The sequence below is a fragment of the Oculina patagonica genome, chromosome 1 (assembly GCF_052425735.1).
Source record: "Oculina patagonica isolate OP01 chromosome 1, crgOcupat, whole genome shotgun sequence".
Taxonomy (NCBI): domain Eukaryota; kingdom Metazoa; phylum Cnidaria; class Anthozoa; order Scleractinia; family Oculinidae; genus Oculina; species Oculina patagonica.
Window position 1 is genome coordinate 4,819,511 of NC_135758.1, and position 16,399 is coordinate 4,835,909.

The 16,399-nt window shown below is 36.7% G+C and overlaps 2 protein-coding genes across 2 annotated transcripts in view; one reads left to right on the top strand and one right to left on the bottom strand.

Annotated features, from left to right (window-relative positions):
• LOC144648597 (uncharacterized) overlaps positions 1 to 16,399 on the top strand; it is a 701,885-nt gene that overhangs the window by 311,323 nt on the left and 374,163 nt on the right.
• LOC144649639 (uncharacterized) overlaps positions 1 to 16,399 on the bottom strand; it is a 187,879-nt gene that overhangs the window by 131,456 nt on the left and 40,024 nt on the right. The gene's annotated exons all lie outside the window — the stretch shown is intronic.

Here is a 16,399-nt window from a genome sequence, read left to right on the forward strand (position 1 = left end):
TCCAAAACACAATGTATGATTGAGAATTTATTTTTTGACTTTTTACGTAAACAACATAATTCCCAATTGCTTCTCAAAAAGCTGTAAATTGCATTTCTACTATTTTTTTTTTCATTTTTAATGAAATGCCAGAAGTAAATAATTGCTGCTCGAAATCTAGAGAATCCTTCATTGGTAGGTTGGGCGCTTTTTCGATATATTACTTTGTTAGCATCTCAAAATTTCCACACCTTAATCTTCTACTTGCTATATCGCCTGTTCGAGATCAGAATTTTGGCCCAGCTTTGGATTCGTGCACCTTGGGGCATTAAAATACCCAATATCGCTTCCCAAGCCAAATTATGCTCGCTTCAGATTGCTTTTGGTCCATAAATCAGATTTATATAGAAAAAAGCATATATGAAAGGACATTGTCCTTTTCAATTAACATGGACGTGAAGGTCATTTGAGGTGAAATGGTTTTCTTTCTTATTTCCACACCGAATGTTTACTGACTGGGTTGCTATTTGTCGGCCACAAGATAATTAATATTTACCTTGTGTATTGTATAAAAAATAACAAGAATGGCTTCGATCTCGAACGTGGTGGGCTGAAAGGATTTCATTTGAGTGTCCAAAGTAATTTGCATTTGCTTTGGTTCATCTGCATTAATACACTATTCGAGTTATTGGTTTCGTGAAGCACGCTTTCCCTCCCCTCCCTCTTTAATTTGGAACCAGAACAGTAACGAGAGACGCGCGTCGAGAAGCATCTGAATGCTTATTACTTGATCGAGTAAAACATTAAAGTGATAAAAAAATGACATGTCTTCTCTTAAGGGAAGAGACCATTTCCGCTGAAGACGTAAATGATATGACGAGGCTGTTCCAACAATCCCAGAATTAGAGTCATAGCTTTCATTTTAACTCGGTATTAGCGACGTAAAATCAAAATTTGATCTCTGAAGTCGAACGTTGATTCGTCTTGTCCGACTTCGCATTGAAAAGTTTGAAGTTCAAGTCAGAGAATATCAATGTTGCACGATGAAGTCCGATTTTTATGGCTCAGGTTGGATGTTGAGTTGCAACTTTGATTTTTGGCGGAGATGGAACACCCTATCCATATACTTCACACAATTTGATCGATTTCAATTTTTAGCTCTTCCATGGTAGCAATCTTAAGTTTTCCGATTGATCATCACTTGGTTATCTTATGAATGCCGTGACTATGAAAATTGTACTATATATTTAAAACTGGTCAAGGTAGAGGACAAAGTAAGTTGTACTTACCGCAACAAGGCTTGCTTTGGAAAGTGAAAATACGAAACATTCAAGAGGAAAGGAAATTCCGAGAAAGTAAATAAATTATCACGAGGGTTACGGAGTTTCTGGAATATTCCTCGCATGCAGCAAGCTTGGCGGGATTAGGGATGAGGTTAAAATCAAGACTGATAATGAATTTTCAACGGCGGGAGTGGGATGAAATTACACACCCGGGAGTAGGATGAAGGCGGGATGCGGGACAAATTTGAAACCGAGTGCGGATACGGAATGAAAAACATCAAATAACGCGTTCTCAGAGAACTGGATGGAAATTTCGAAAGGCGGGTTGTAGAGTTATTCTGTCCCTCCCCTCCTTCTTTAATTTGTAACCAGAAGAGTAACGGGAGACGCGCGTCGCAAGGCAGGATTAACCAACATTAATCGTTCACAGTCTGTCCCTTTGATGGACACCATCTAACCTATGTTTAAGGGCCCCTGATGGAACCAAATTTTCAATCGAAGAGCATTAATCGGAAAAGCAACTCCTCAATGGAAATTATTCGGTAAAATTAGCTCACTGATATTGATTAGTTTCGGTCAATCAATGACCAATTGATATGTAAGCCGTGCGACGCAAGCGGTAAACGTCGCCAACGGCGGAGGCCTAAGTGGAGGCAAAACGTGAATTCTAAATGGATGCAAGGACTGGACTTACACGAACTTGATTGAAAACATAAACCTACGTACAAAACAACGATAACAACTTCAAACGGTATAAAAACGGACTATAAAACGGAAATGAGTTACATTCTGTAAAAAAGAACAATTACAGCTATAAGTACAAATAATCAGAAATCATACAGTGATAAACCGAATATTTACATACAGTACAATAAAAGTAAACGAAAGAACTAATTAACATGATTATCGTGAAGAGAACTAACGAATTACTCTCTGTAACTGTAGACAAATGAACGGGACTTAATCCTAATACAAAAATCAAAAACATTGTAGCTGTGCAAAGAGACAAAACGAAACAAACCTATTGCAATAACGAAACAACATTCCAAGTTATGTTAGTGACCAAACTTTCAGCTTCCAAAGAGTATACAGACCATATGAAATCCTTGTCTGAAGTAGTCCGAAAATCTATTACCGGCCGGCGCCATCTTGGAGTAACATAGCAGCTTGGCAATATATGTGTGACGCCAAAGAGCTCAACCTGAAGTTTGGCAGGAAGTTTAAACATTGTTTAAATAATTGACACTCCTTGTTTATTTTGTATTAGCTTGTTTTTCGAAATGCCTGTTTGTACAGCATCATTTTGCACATACTGAGCTCCAAGAGATAGTAAAAGTTGTGCTCTTTGACGTCACGCATACATCGCCAGGCTGCTAAGTTGTTCCAAGATGGCGGCGGCCGGTTTTCAATTTTTGGACTACTTCAGACGAGGATGAGGACGAGGACGAGGACAATCACGCTTGTTAATTTTCGTGTGTTGATGACCGCTCGGCTTATAGATGAATATTTCATTCAAATTGAACTCTTTTCTTGTACCATCTAATTTGTTTTGGAAATACTCGGCGATAAATCGAACCCCCAATTTTGTTGAGTTTTAACCAGTTCTCATTTGGTGAAAATATATAGTCTTTGAGTACTTCATATATGCGCATGCGTTCAGCACAAAATTCCGTGTGCTTGGGTTTACGCCTGGAAGAATGCATACCACAAGGAGAGCATTGGGTTTTCAGAAACAAATATATAGCCTTTGTGTACTTCATATAAAGTAACACGGATAAAGCTCGCATTTTAGCCAACCCCCTACCCGCATCACAAGATTAATTGATTAATTCAATTTGATATTAATTAATTAATTCAATTAAAATGTTTACAGGAATCGAGGGAAGGAGTGAAGGAGGGAAGGAGTGAAATCGGCCCCCTATCCAAAACTCGGAATTTTCCGAGTTAAAAATGGCAAAGATTTTGATTTAACCATACTCGGCCTAATCATGGCGGTGACTGTTGAAAACGATAGTTTTCTAAAAAGGTTACCGTATTTACTCGAATAAGCGCCGCGGCGCTTATTTAATTTTTCGCGCCTCGAATGCGGCGCTTATTCGAGGGCGGCCCTTATTTAAAATTTGGACGCCACAAAGAATCTAATCTTTAACAGTATTGAAAATAGCGTCCTTTGATTGTCAGTATTAGTCTCTTGCTGAAGAGAGAAGTGGCGCTAGCTGTCCTGGCAAAAGTTCGCGGCCTTCACAACATTTACAGAACTACGTATTTGTAAGAATTTTGGATAGAAAACTAATGGGCGAGCGGTAAAACAACACTTTGAACTGCAAAGCATCGCTTTTGATGGAAAGAAATGTCCACGTTTGTTTTAGAGTGGCACTGTGGTGCTGTTTTTAGTTGAACGGAATTCCTCGAATAAGCGCCGCATCGGGACTGCGGCGCTTATTCGGGGGTGGCGCTTATTAACTTTTTTGTCCCAAATGCGGCGCTTATTCGAGGGCGGCGCTTATTGGGGGGCGGGGCTTATTCGAGTAAAGACGGTAATTAATTTCCCTGGTAATCGGAAATAGTTAGCTTTAAAAACGAAGGAAATCAGGTACAATGTAGATAAACGAGCTAAAACATCTTAAATTTTGCCATATGGATATTGAATGTTTGAGATATTTTTTTACGTGCATTGAATTTAATAAACTGAATTAAATTACAATTCAAGGCTTGTACTAAGATACAGAATTCTTTTATGTAGCAACAGGTTTGCTTAATTCTCTCACCATCTTTATGACCAGGTGAATTTCTAGGAACGGCTTATTTTCTTGAGTTTGAATGTCGCATTATTTTTATAATCTTACCTTAGTTCTTGAGTATAATGGTAGGCGTAAAAGTAAAATATCCTAACTGGCAACTGGCTGATATTCAAGGAAACCAAACAAAACTCCAGGTAGTGTAAGGTAGGGGGAATTCCCGGGGGGAGGTACTCTCGATTTTGGGCTATGTAAGGTTGTACCCGAAAAAGATGCTTTAATCAGGCTGGAGGTATATAAAAGGGTGGGAAAAACTGTCATTAAGGTATTAAAAGGAACCTCCACTCTTATGACAAGTTGACGTTGAATTGTTTGAAATATTGCCTAAATTCAATGTTTACAGGATAATGGAGAAATAATATTTAATTGTAATAATAGAATGACAAAAAAAATATGGCTTTTAAATTTCCCGCGCGCCACCATTTTAGATTCTGTGACGTGTAATGGTTGCTCAATTGCTTCACACAAAAGATCCTCTGCTTCCAAACGTGGGCAACCTTTACATGTCATAAAATCCAAAATGGCGGCGCGCGGGAAATTTAAAAACGAGTCTTTCTCCCTTTTTTCGACTATTTTGCTTGTTTACAAGCAAAAGTAGGAGATTAGGAGTGGTGTGGGCAAAATTTGGAACCACATATTTGTAAACTCTCAAGGGACTTTTTTAATTAAATAAAATAAATAAATCAACTTTGTTTTACGAGGGTTGCACGTAACAGTCTTCGACTGACAAACCTGTGGCCCTCGGATTCCCGATCGAATTGGAATTTAGAAGTGTTGGTTTTTGTGGAGGGAGGAAAACCGGAGAACCCGGCGAAAAACCCTCGGAGCAAGGACGAGAACCAACAACAAACTCAACCCACAAATTTCACGAGGGACTGTTTTAATTTCTCAAGGGATTTCTTTCCGCTCAGTGGGCGATGAAAGGGTCTCTTATTATTACTGCGTCAACACTTGCAAGCTCGTGTTAAAGACGTGACTTGTCACATATTCCGGTGTAGGTGATGAAAGGGTCTCTCATTAGTATTGCGTCAACACTTGCGGGTTCAAATTGCGGCCTCGTGAAAAAGCATTAAAAACGCTATCAAAATTACAGAATTCAGACTACTACAGAGAACCTTGAAAGAAACTTTGTTTAGAATTTATTTTTAGTTTGGATGAAGTCAAGAAATGTGTTGACAAGCGGCAGAGTATCGAAATTTTTCGCACCGTGCAGTACTGCACGGCAGAAATAATTATCCACATGTTCATGTTGAAAGCGAAGTTTTAATTTAGCAGCCGGCTTTTGAAGTCAATTGTACACTAAATGGATTTACCGATCGTTCAAAAAATTACATCCAAGTTCATAGCAATAACAGTACATTACCATTTCGTTCTCAAAAGACTGGAGAAGCCGCAATTGGTCCTTTTTTTTTTTTTTTTTGGAAGATAAACACACTTTATTGATACACTTAAAAACACGTACATTACTTACAATTAAATACACTATTGGAGATTATACAATGTTATACAATGTTACTTTTCTTTTACATGATAAAAAAAAAAAAAAAAAAACACGACAAAAGTACAAAAAAGAGTCCATGCATTAACTTATAGTATTACGGGTTTTTTTTTAAAAAAAATACACTTCGTTATTGAGAGCAATTTTTTTTTTAAATAAATTCGCTACAGTGACTTGTATTATTATTATTATTATTTAAAACAGCTTTACGTTTGAGCACATCTTTCTAGTTTCCATTGTACCATTAGTTTATTGGCGAGTTCATCTAGAGACATTTCTTTCTGAAGATATTTTGAAAAATAGATATAGTATTTGACCAAGATGATGAGCAAATCTAGCCTGCGTTTTATGGGTTCTGAAAGCACATTAGTCGCGTGACCTGTGTCATGAAAAGCAATTTGCTCTTTTGAGAGTGTTACCTCAGTACCTTGACGATGATTGAACCATGATATAATTTGTAAATAAAGTTTTACAGATTCCTTGCAGTCGATAAACGTATGTTCTATTGAATCCGCATTAAAACAATATATACATTTATCGTCTTCGGCTAGGTGATATAGTTTGAGTTCTTTCTTCGTTACAATTGTTCTATGCAGAAAACGAAAACAAAATTGACGAAGTTTATTGTCCTTTGTGAAGCGATATATATCTTGAAAACTTCTAGTCCATTCACCAAGTTTTTCAGGGAATTTACTCTGCCACTTTTTTACACCACTCGGGACAATAGGATCATGGTTGTTGAACAATTGGTAATAATTTTTGCAACGTGCTTCAGCCAGATTAATTGAAGTTTTGTTTGAAAGAATGGATGCGGAGGTCGAGGAAAGATCAGCTGCAGGTATAGAAGTTTGAGCTGCTCTCCTTTTCAACTCCGATGGAATGGCTGAAATTAGCTGAAAGTAGTGCAAATAATTTGTGGTGATGTTAAATTTGTTGCTAAACTCTTCGTACGATAAAAATTTGCCCTCAGAGTTTAACACATCCTTTACTGACACGATTCCGCGTTCAAACCATGATTTCCAAAACAGGGTTGCATTGTCTATAGTTATCAAATTGTTATTCCAAAGAATGAGTTCGCCATTTGGAAAGATGTTTGTTGCATTTTTGAGATCCTGAAAATACTGAAGAAGTTCTCGATAAAAGAGGGGTAGACCTGTTTTCAAGGATTTTACATCATAATTGCATTTAAGGAGAAATAATAAACCACCATAATTTCGAAGGTAGTAATTGGGGATTACCTTCCATTTATCGTCAGACTCGCCTAGTAATCTACCAATCCAAGCCAAGCGTAAAGATTTAACGACCGTGCAAAAATTAACAAAATTGATTCCTCCTTTTGCTATTGGTTGATACATAACCAATCTTTTTATTTTGTCTTTCCTGTTTTTCCATAGAAATGCGAACAGATTTTCTTGTACAGTCTTGATAACCGATTCTGGAACGGTCAGCATCGATGCTGCGTACACTAGCTGTGATATACCTAAAGCTTTCGCCAATAAAGACTTACCATATATCGTGAGGTCTCTTGAAAGCCATAAATTTAATTTTGTTTTCATTTTGTTGATCTTGACATAAAAGTTTTCCTCAGTACATTTGTTTTTGTTGTAGGATAGATGGATTCCAAGAACTTTAATAGGTTCTTTAGTTGTTTTAAAGTCAAGTACTTTCAAATTGCTGTCTTTCATAGAACCGATCCACATAGCTTTAGTTTTCTTCTTATTTAATTTTAATCCAGAGATGAATCCAAAACAATCCAAGATCTGTAAATAGGGTTTGAGAGATTCAACACTTTTCGTTATTATAGTAGTGTCGTCAGCAAACTGTGATATTTTGACCTCCTGGTCATCTGGGAGGGACAGGCCCCTGCAGTTTGGTTCTTGGCGTATCTTTGCTGCTAGCAGTTCCGCAGCAAGGATGAATAAAAGAGGACTTAGCGGACAACCTTGACGAACTCCTCTAGATATATTAAAATAATTGGTCAAAAATCCACCATTTATTACTGCGCTTTGCACACCGTTATAAAAAATTGAAATCCACCTTTTAACATTTGGGCCAAAATTGAAAACGTTCAGGGCTTTAACAATAAAATCCCATTCAAGGCTATCAAAGGCCTTCTCAAAATCTATAAAAAGAAGGAGTCCCGAGGTCTTGTTAGCATTTAGATATTCCATTACATCACTTAAAAGTCTTATGTTCTGGCCTATGTACCTTCCCTTAACAAATCCGGTTTGATCTGAATTAATTAATTTTGGTAGGAATTGTTCTATTCTTTTTGCCAAAGCTTTAGTCAGAATTTTATAATCGATATTAAGTAAAGATATTGGACGCCAGTTGGAAAGTTCAGACAGATCCCCATCAGCTTTTGGTATTAACGTTATTATTCCCCTCCTTTGAGAAATAGATAGGGACCCGCTTTGAAAAGCTGCATTATAAGAATTCAACAGATCTCTCCAAATGAGATCATAGAAAGACTCATAAAATTCCTTAGTGAATCCATCCTCACCAGGGGTTTTGTTGTCCGAGAAAGAGCCCAGCGCCTCTTTTAATTCCTCAAATGTAAAATCATATTCTAGTGAATCTCGTTCCTCGGCATTCAGTTGAGGGATTTCAATACCTTCAACAAAAGACTCAAAACTCTTATTTTCACCTAGAGGTTCACTATTAAGATTGTTTTTGGATGTGTACATATTACTATAAAATTTTTCCAGTTCTTTCTCAATCTGTTTTGGTTGTGTTGTTTTATCCCCATTCTCTAATTTCACGTCGCGTATAAGCTTTTTTTCATAATTCGTCTTTTCCAAGTTAAAAAAGTATTTTGTGGGTTTTTCTCCCTGTTCCAACCATTTCACTTTAGATCTAAAGATAGCCTCTTTCCCTTTGTGTTCATATATCTTTTTCAATTCTTCTTTGGCGGCCTCATACTCCACAAAAATGTTTCGATCTAAAGTTTCAAAATCCGTATTACAAATTTTATAGTCAAGGTCTTGTATTTCTTTTTGAAGTGTTGATTCCCTTTTTCTAAGTTCCAATCTTTTTTCTTTGGAATACTTAATTGTTTTCATTCGTAATTCCATTTTAATTAATTCCCACAATAGTTGTTTATCTTTAACATCGGTGTATTTCTCGTGTATCTGGGGATAAAAAAATGCAATACGTTCTTTAAAATCATCATCTTCTAGCAGAGAATTGTTGAATTTCCACGTACCCGGACCTCTGTTGAGCTCGTTTCTAATGTTAATCTTTAAAATGGTAGCCTTGTGATCTGGTGCAACTGACATTCGAATCTCAGCTGTTTGGACTTCAATAGAGATCGGACGGGAGACAAGGATGAAATCTATTCTCGATTTCAATTTATTAGTTTTGGATTCGTAGGTAAAGGATCTTGTGTATGGGTGCAATTTTCGATAGATATCGATGAGATTCAATTCGTTCATAAGGTTGCTTACAGCGTCTCTGTAGTTTGTGGATTTCCAAACTACACCACCACTTTTATCTGCTTTAGAAAGTGTACAATTCCAATCACCCGCGATAATTAACCTGGAGGTATCCGTTTTTCTCACGAGAAGTTCACTTAAATTCTTTATAAATTCGTTTTGTTCTCGATAATCAGTTGGTGCATAAATATTTACAATGAAAAATGTTTCTTCGAAAATTTTAAGTTTTGAAATCAGAATTCTGCCTTGTTGATCCGATTGAACGACGTCGAAGTTAGAGGATGAATTTGGATTCAATAGAATACATACGCCCTTGGAATGTGCAGTTCCGTGGCAAAAGAAAATTTTTCCGCCCCATTCCGCCTGCCATATTTTCTCATCATCCGGTTGCGAATATGTTTCCTGTAGGCAAAAAATAGTAGCTTTTTGCTGTTTTAAATAACAAAATATTGCTCTCCTTTTGTTTGGATTTCTTATACCTCGCACATTTAGCGAGATAATTTTTAATTTACTTGCCATTGCTGTGTGAAAAAGTTGATTGCATAAACTGTATTGATAAAGAAATGCATGACCCCAAAGCTGTAAAACAATGCATAAAAAGAGACGAAAAAACAAAAACAAAAAGCTAACACCTTATCTAATAATTATTCTGAGAAAAAAAAAAAGAAATAAAGCAATTAACTAACAATTAGACTAGCGATGACACTGCAGTACACTGATTCTAAACACTGCACAATTAAGGGAAAAAAAGCAAAACAGATTAAAGTTAAAGATTAATTAGCAAAAACAGAACAATACCTAACTAGCTCAACAAAAAAGTTTTGGCACAGCTAAATAACACCAACAACAAAAGAAAAATTCGACTTCTCACTTCTGGGAATTAACAAAACTAACCGGCTATCTAAGCCCCGAAATCCCAAGTGCTTACAAGAGAGGTCAACAGTTTGATGTATTTAAGTATGCAAAATTGACAAGGCTGAAGATTGTTTACATCGTTTTAGAATTATAAAGCCTTTAGATCTTCATAAGAGTCAATCCTTTGAATTTTGGAAGTGAATTCCGCTGTGAAAAAAATTTTCCCATCTATAGTCCAAGCCTTGCCGTTGTGGTATTTTTTTCTAACTTTTCTTACCTCTTTGAAAAGATCAGCTCTCCATGATGTTAAATTCTCATTAATGTAAATCTTGCCCGGTCCTAGGTCTTGCGAGGTCACATTTCTAAGATACAATCTGGCTTTATATAACTTGTTCTTGGCGTTGTAACTTGCAAAACGGACAATAATTGGACGGGGTTTGTTCTTAAATTTTGTGTTCATTCTATGAACGATGTCAATGTCGCCTCGCGTTAAGTTCACATTCAAAAGTTTTCCCAGTTCAATAACATTCTCCACATTATCTTCATCTTCCCTTTCGGAGATCCCATGTATCACTAGATTAAATTTTCGAGTGTACTGTTCTAAGTCGTCGTGTCTTGCTTCGATATCGTCCAATCTTTGCTCCATTTCTTTCGAATATTCCTTGGACTTCGACAGGTCATCTTCGAGTGATTTTACTTTGGATTTTAAGCCCTTGTTTTCTTTCACCAGAATATCTACTTGGGCCTTAGTGGAAGCTAAATTTTCTTGCAGCTCTTTATAATTTACCTTTAACGAGTCCACATCATTTACTAACTTCTCTGTGTTTGATTTAATTTCCGTGAGAACTTTCCACACATCGGCCAGTGATGGCGCCTCGTCGATACTGTCTTCGGACTCCATTTGCGGGCCAGGTACTTCGTCTTGGTTCATTGAAGAGCCTTCTAAACTTGAGGAACTACTTAACTTCTTTCGTTTTTTTCTTCTCTGTTTTGACATACTCAACTATCCTTTACATTTTCGAGCATTTTGCCTCTCGAGCGAGCGAGCTTAAAAACGTGCGTCCATCTTTGGCGCCTGCTCGTCCCAGTCTCCCGCAATTGGTCCTTGTTTAACTCCGTGATTTGAATTCAAAACGCATTTGTAAGCACCATTACACCATATCTTCGCGGCGGTGGAAGGAAAGATAAATCCTTCATCAACAAGGTTTCAGCACTCTGTACTCCATGGTTTTCCGTTTTAAGGCCACTTTAAAATTCTATAGTGTTTCTCCTTTCCGTTTTAAGTCCCAAATATGGTTTTTTTTTCTTGTTCAGAATCAAAACAAGGCCTTGGAAGTTTGTAAATACAACCCGCGCGGCTCTACGATTTCCTTGTATGATTTCAATGCACGGAATAATACGAAAAACCTTCTTCTAGGACCCCAAGAGTTCTCTAAAAATATGCGCAGAAAACAGATTTTGATTGGTTTATTTGCCGTTATTATCTATAGAACAATAGAAGAACCAAAAAAACTCCAGGGAGGGTGGGAAAGGGCATATTCCGCTGTAGGTGATGAAAGGGTCTCTCATTAGTATTGCGTCAACACTTGCGGGTTCAAATTGCAACGGCGTGAAAAAGCATTAAAAATGCTTACAAAATTACAGAATTCAGACTACTAAAGAGAACCTTGAAAGAAACTTTTTTAGAATTTATTTTTAGTTCGTATGAAGTCAAGAAAAGAAATGTGTTAACAAGCGGCAGAGTATCGAAATTTGTCGCACCGTGCTGTACTGCACGGCTGAAATAATTATCCACATGTTCATGTTGAAAGCGAAGTTTTAATTTTAGCAGCCAGCTTTTGAAGTCAATTGTACACTAAATGGATTTACCGATCGTTCAAAAAATTATATCCAAGTTCAAAGCAATAACAGTACATTACCATTTCGTTCTCAAAAGATTTGATAAGCCGCATTGAGTCCGTGTTTAACTCCGTGATTTGAATTCAAAACGCATTTGTAAGCACCATTACAGCATGGCGGCGGTGGAAGGAAAGATAAATCCTTCATCAACAACGTTTTAGCACTCTGTAGTCCATGGTTTTCCGTTTTAAGGCCACTTTAAAATTCTATAGTGTTTCTCCTTATCGTTTTAAGTCCCAAAGATGGTATTTTTCTTGTTGGTTTTCAAAGCCTGGTGAGACCGGCACAAGCAATTTGGGAGTGGTTTCCAATGTTTGGGTCAACACTGGCGAGCTGGTGTTAAAGACGTGACTTGTCACATATTCCGCTGTAGGTGATGAAAGGGGCTCTCATTAGTATTGCGTAAACACTTGCGGGTTCAAATTGCGGCGGCGTGGATTGAAGATTACTGTAATTTTTGAATATGCAAGCCAAATCGGTCATAAACTGTTTAAAAACGTTTTGTTCTTTGTATTAAAAGGAAAGTTCTTGGAGAGTGCGTTTTATCCAGTAGTACCAAGTTATCAGTACAAAGATACGCACGTTAATGCTTTAGTTTGGCAAGAGTGAAGTTAATGAAATAACATAAACGGATACAAATTTCAGTGGTTTTTAACTGTTGCGGAGTGGAGTGGTTTTCAACGGTTTACGAAGTTTAAAGGAGCAATAGAGCTCTATCTACTGCTCAATAAATTTGTTTTCAATAGCACTGAACTTGACAGTTGTCATAAACTTTTCTTCACCGTTGGAAGAATTCACTCTGGAAAAGAGACAGATGTTCAGTGGAGCAAGAGAGTTACCTTGAGTGCTAAGTGAGTACAATCTTGCGTTGATGTTGTTTGTATGAATGTGTCATGTGGTACAGATGTTTTTTCGATAAAGTTATCGCTACATGGTTTCGCTTTTAGTCTTGGAATTTGAAGTATTTCCGCACTGCGGTTGGTAAGCGAGTGGGGAAACGTCAACGGAGTTGCAGTATCTGGCAATTCTCATTTATGCTCGTGATTTTTGCCATCAGTAACTGGTTAACTCATTTGCCATCGTTTGCCAAAACGTACAATTTTTAAAGTGCTACGCTTTTCGTTCTTTTTTTTTCTCTCACTTCTGTTATGTTCAATTTTTTTAACACGTGTTTTCTTTTGTTCTGCCGTGTTTATTTATAGCCGTTTACGCTATTCCGTTGTCTTAGTTGTTATCAATGCTGACACACCCCTTGACACACCAGTTGAGATAAAATTCTCCCGTTATATGCTAAGCTGCGCTAAAGAAGTTTTTTTTCTTTTTAGAGAGATAAGCTACCACTTTATTCCATTTCTACGGTATGATAAATTCTATGAATTTTTGGTATGGCAGTTTTAGTATTTAATCCTGAATTTCCTACTGTGCGATTAAGTAAGTCGCTAACAGGCTCGTTAGTATGTTTTCGTGAGCGATGCTTTTGAATTTACACAATGGACGCACAGCAAGATAAAACGAATTTCCGGTAATTGTTTGAGTACATAGGTGGTGGAAAACACGGATCCTGCTTCCCAAAAGCCGTAACCGGGTTTACATTACGTTTTTGACGTAGGGTATAAGCAAGCCCGACAGTTTATAAATTTCAGTTAGAAACTAAACAGATGAAGTCTTCTTTTTAATTTATCACCCAAGATTTTATTCTTTCTTATAATTTGAAAGAGATTTTTGGTCTAATTAGACCGTAAATCGCCAAAATTATTTTAATTCGCGTTACTTCCGTTCTCCTCCAAATTTGGTATACAGGAAAAGAATTTTATCCGCCAATTACCTAGTGATTCCGGCCAAGAAACTTTAATGTGCCTTACATGACGATTTTTGCAGAAGTTATTCCTTCAGCAATATGGCGGTTTCGGTCTAACGAGCTTTAATAGGGTTTAAAAGCTCGTTAAGATGGTCTTTGAGAAGGAATTATGATCTGAAACGTTTTTCGAGTGTCAGAGAAAGTTACTTGGAGATTTGGGTCTATATTCGAAGCTAGAAATTGAGGTAAATTATCTTTCTTGTTGCTTCGCACGTGTTTCGGTCTGTTGCGTATGAATAGATAAAATTCCAAATGGTACAAAATGCTCTTTGGATCACCTTTTTTTTAGATTGAAAACCTCGCTTGTATCATAAATTATGTGTCTTTAATGATTTATTTGGAAATGTAAAGTTTTAATACTTTGCCATGGTTTTTGAGATGCAATCCTTGTGTTTACGCAGTACAATTTATTGGTAGTTAATTTGAAATTCGGTCGATTTTTCTCAGGTTTTCAGGTTAGTTTTCATCTTAGAAAAAGGAAAATGTATTGTTGTACTTCCAAATTTGTAAAGTGATTGAATTTTTTTTTGGAAACTTGATAACTTTTACATAAGCCCATGTGTTACTCTTAAAAACGAAATGTTTTGCTCGTTTAATGTGATGTTGAAACTTTAACTGCTGTAAATAAGTTTTGAGTTATTAAATAAAACATGCACCATGGTCTTTTGTGTATTTTTATGTTATAAGAAGGGGTTAAAATTTTTCATTTTTTGAGCTTTCTTTTTTGGCTTGTTACTTTTTTGTCAGTTAATTTGTTAAACCCAATAACACTTTGAAGGACAAAAAGGATTTCAAAAACTCAACAACAAAATTTAACAACAAGGAGTTTCCTATTGGTACCCCATCCAATTACTAAACCCGCCCAACAAACCTTAACTTTGGCGATAAGATGACAACAACTACTTTCCATGTGGTATAAGAGAACACGTAGCTCATCTCACAACAGCTCACCTTGAGCAGGGTTTGACTTGGATAAATGACCTTAATAGAAACCCCTTGTTCTTGCGATTCCATTAGAAATTTCTCAGTACAAACTTATTAACTTCAGGAACTTTCATTTCCCTTTTAACAGCTTTCTTAACTTACTTCGGCTTTATGCGTTTCTTTATCTCGAACCTATGCCCCACTTCACCCTAACCCCCCCAAATAATCATTATTCCACGCCTTCTTTACCTTAAATTGACGTATTTTTAATTGAAATGGTTCTTTGTTTTGGTAGCTGTTGTGGCCACTTTTTAAAATGTTTCACACTTCTGCGTTTTACAAAATTCACACATACTGCGTTTTAAGAAAATACGTCAATGCGCATTTTACAATGTTCCTCCCATCAACCGTACCGTTCCACCGTTCCGTTGTTCCACCGTTCCTACATTCCTCATAATAAACTAACCAGAATATCCAGGACAACACAAATATACATATTTCAACACTTGCACTCCTAAACAAAGTGAAAAGCCTAATTCACCCTTTAAAAAGAACTACTCCATACCACAATTGACTGCCAACAGATAAACCATAGCAAAATAGTCGTAGTCTCACAGAGACCTTTGATTGTTACTATTGAATGTTCTCCCCGATCCCTCCCTTTTCTTGTAAAGTATGAATTTTACACATAAATCTGAATGTTTCAACATCAACTTGTTGCAAGAGTAGAGGGTTCCCTTAAAAGGGCTCTTTCATATCTCAAACTGACGCACCAGACGACTAATTCATCTTGGTATTTTAAAGGATTTCTGTTATTAGATGAAAGGGTACAATTTTCAATGGAAGGTATGTGAAAGGGTTACACGGTAAGGGCTGGGCGGAGATCCCCATATAAGCTTTATTGAGTAACCCTTGGGGGGGATTTGAGCCCGGCACCTCCAGGACCTAACGACTAGGCAGGCAACACTTGCCGAGAACTTGACCATTCCGGATATCTAAATAACCCGAATGTATAATGGAACGTTGTTTTATTATACATTGTTTGAAAGAAATTATCGACTCACGTACTGTTGCACGAAACACAATCAAGATATGTGTATTTCGCTGCAGCAATAACAACAAAAACAACAACAGAGACAACAACAATAACATGTTTATTTACTTTCGGTTTACAAGAAATCTAATTCTGACTAAAATGACACGACTACAGCTGTTAAAATTCCACCCAGTGTAACACAAACTAATCTAGGTGAGTGGCTGATCTGACAATTCAAATTAATGGAAATTGAAAAGGACAATATATACTTGGAAGTACAGGGCGCAAAAAGAAACATCAACACAGAATTGGGGAAAAAAGACATTTTTTTATCGCGTTTATGTTTATTAGATGCCCAGATACCAAGAGCGAGTTCTTGAAAATCACAATCAATGGCTTAGCTTTAGGCAATGAGAAATGAAATTGTAACTGCAATGTATATAATAAAATAATACAGTCATAAAATTGACGCTTTTTTACTGAGGATCACACATAAAAGATTTAAAAAAACAAGTGGTCCTCCTACAAATAATTAGATTACAATATAAAATTACGACAACTTATAATACATAAAATAGATTAAGTTTAAAGTTTGGATTACAGAACACATCAACATAACAGTCTAGATTGTAACTACTATAGTACAATCATAAAAATGATTCAAATGGCAAATAAAATGCTACAACGAACTTTATCCTCAAACCAGTAGGTGGCAAAAAATGTTAGAACATGTTTTAGCTTTCCTAAAACTATATAAACTCGGTGATTGTAAAATACTGTTAGCAATTTCAGCAGGCACTGGGCTGCCCAGTTGTATTTACAAGCAAGACTGCAA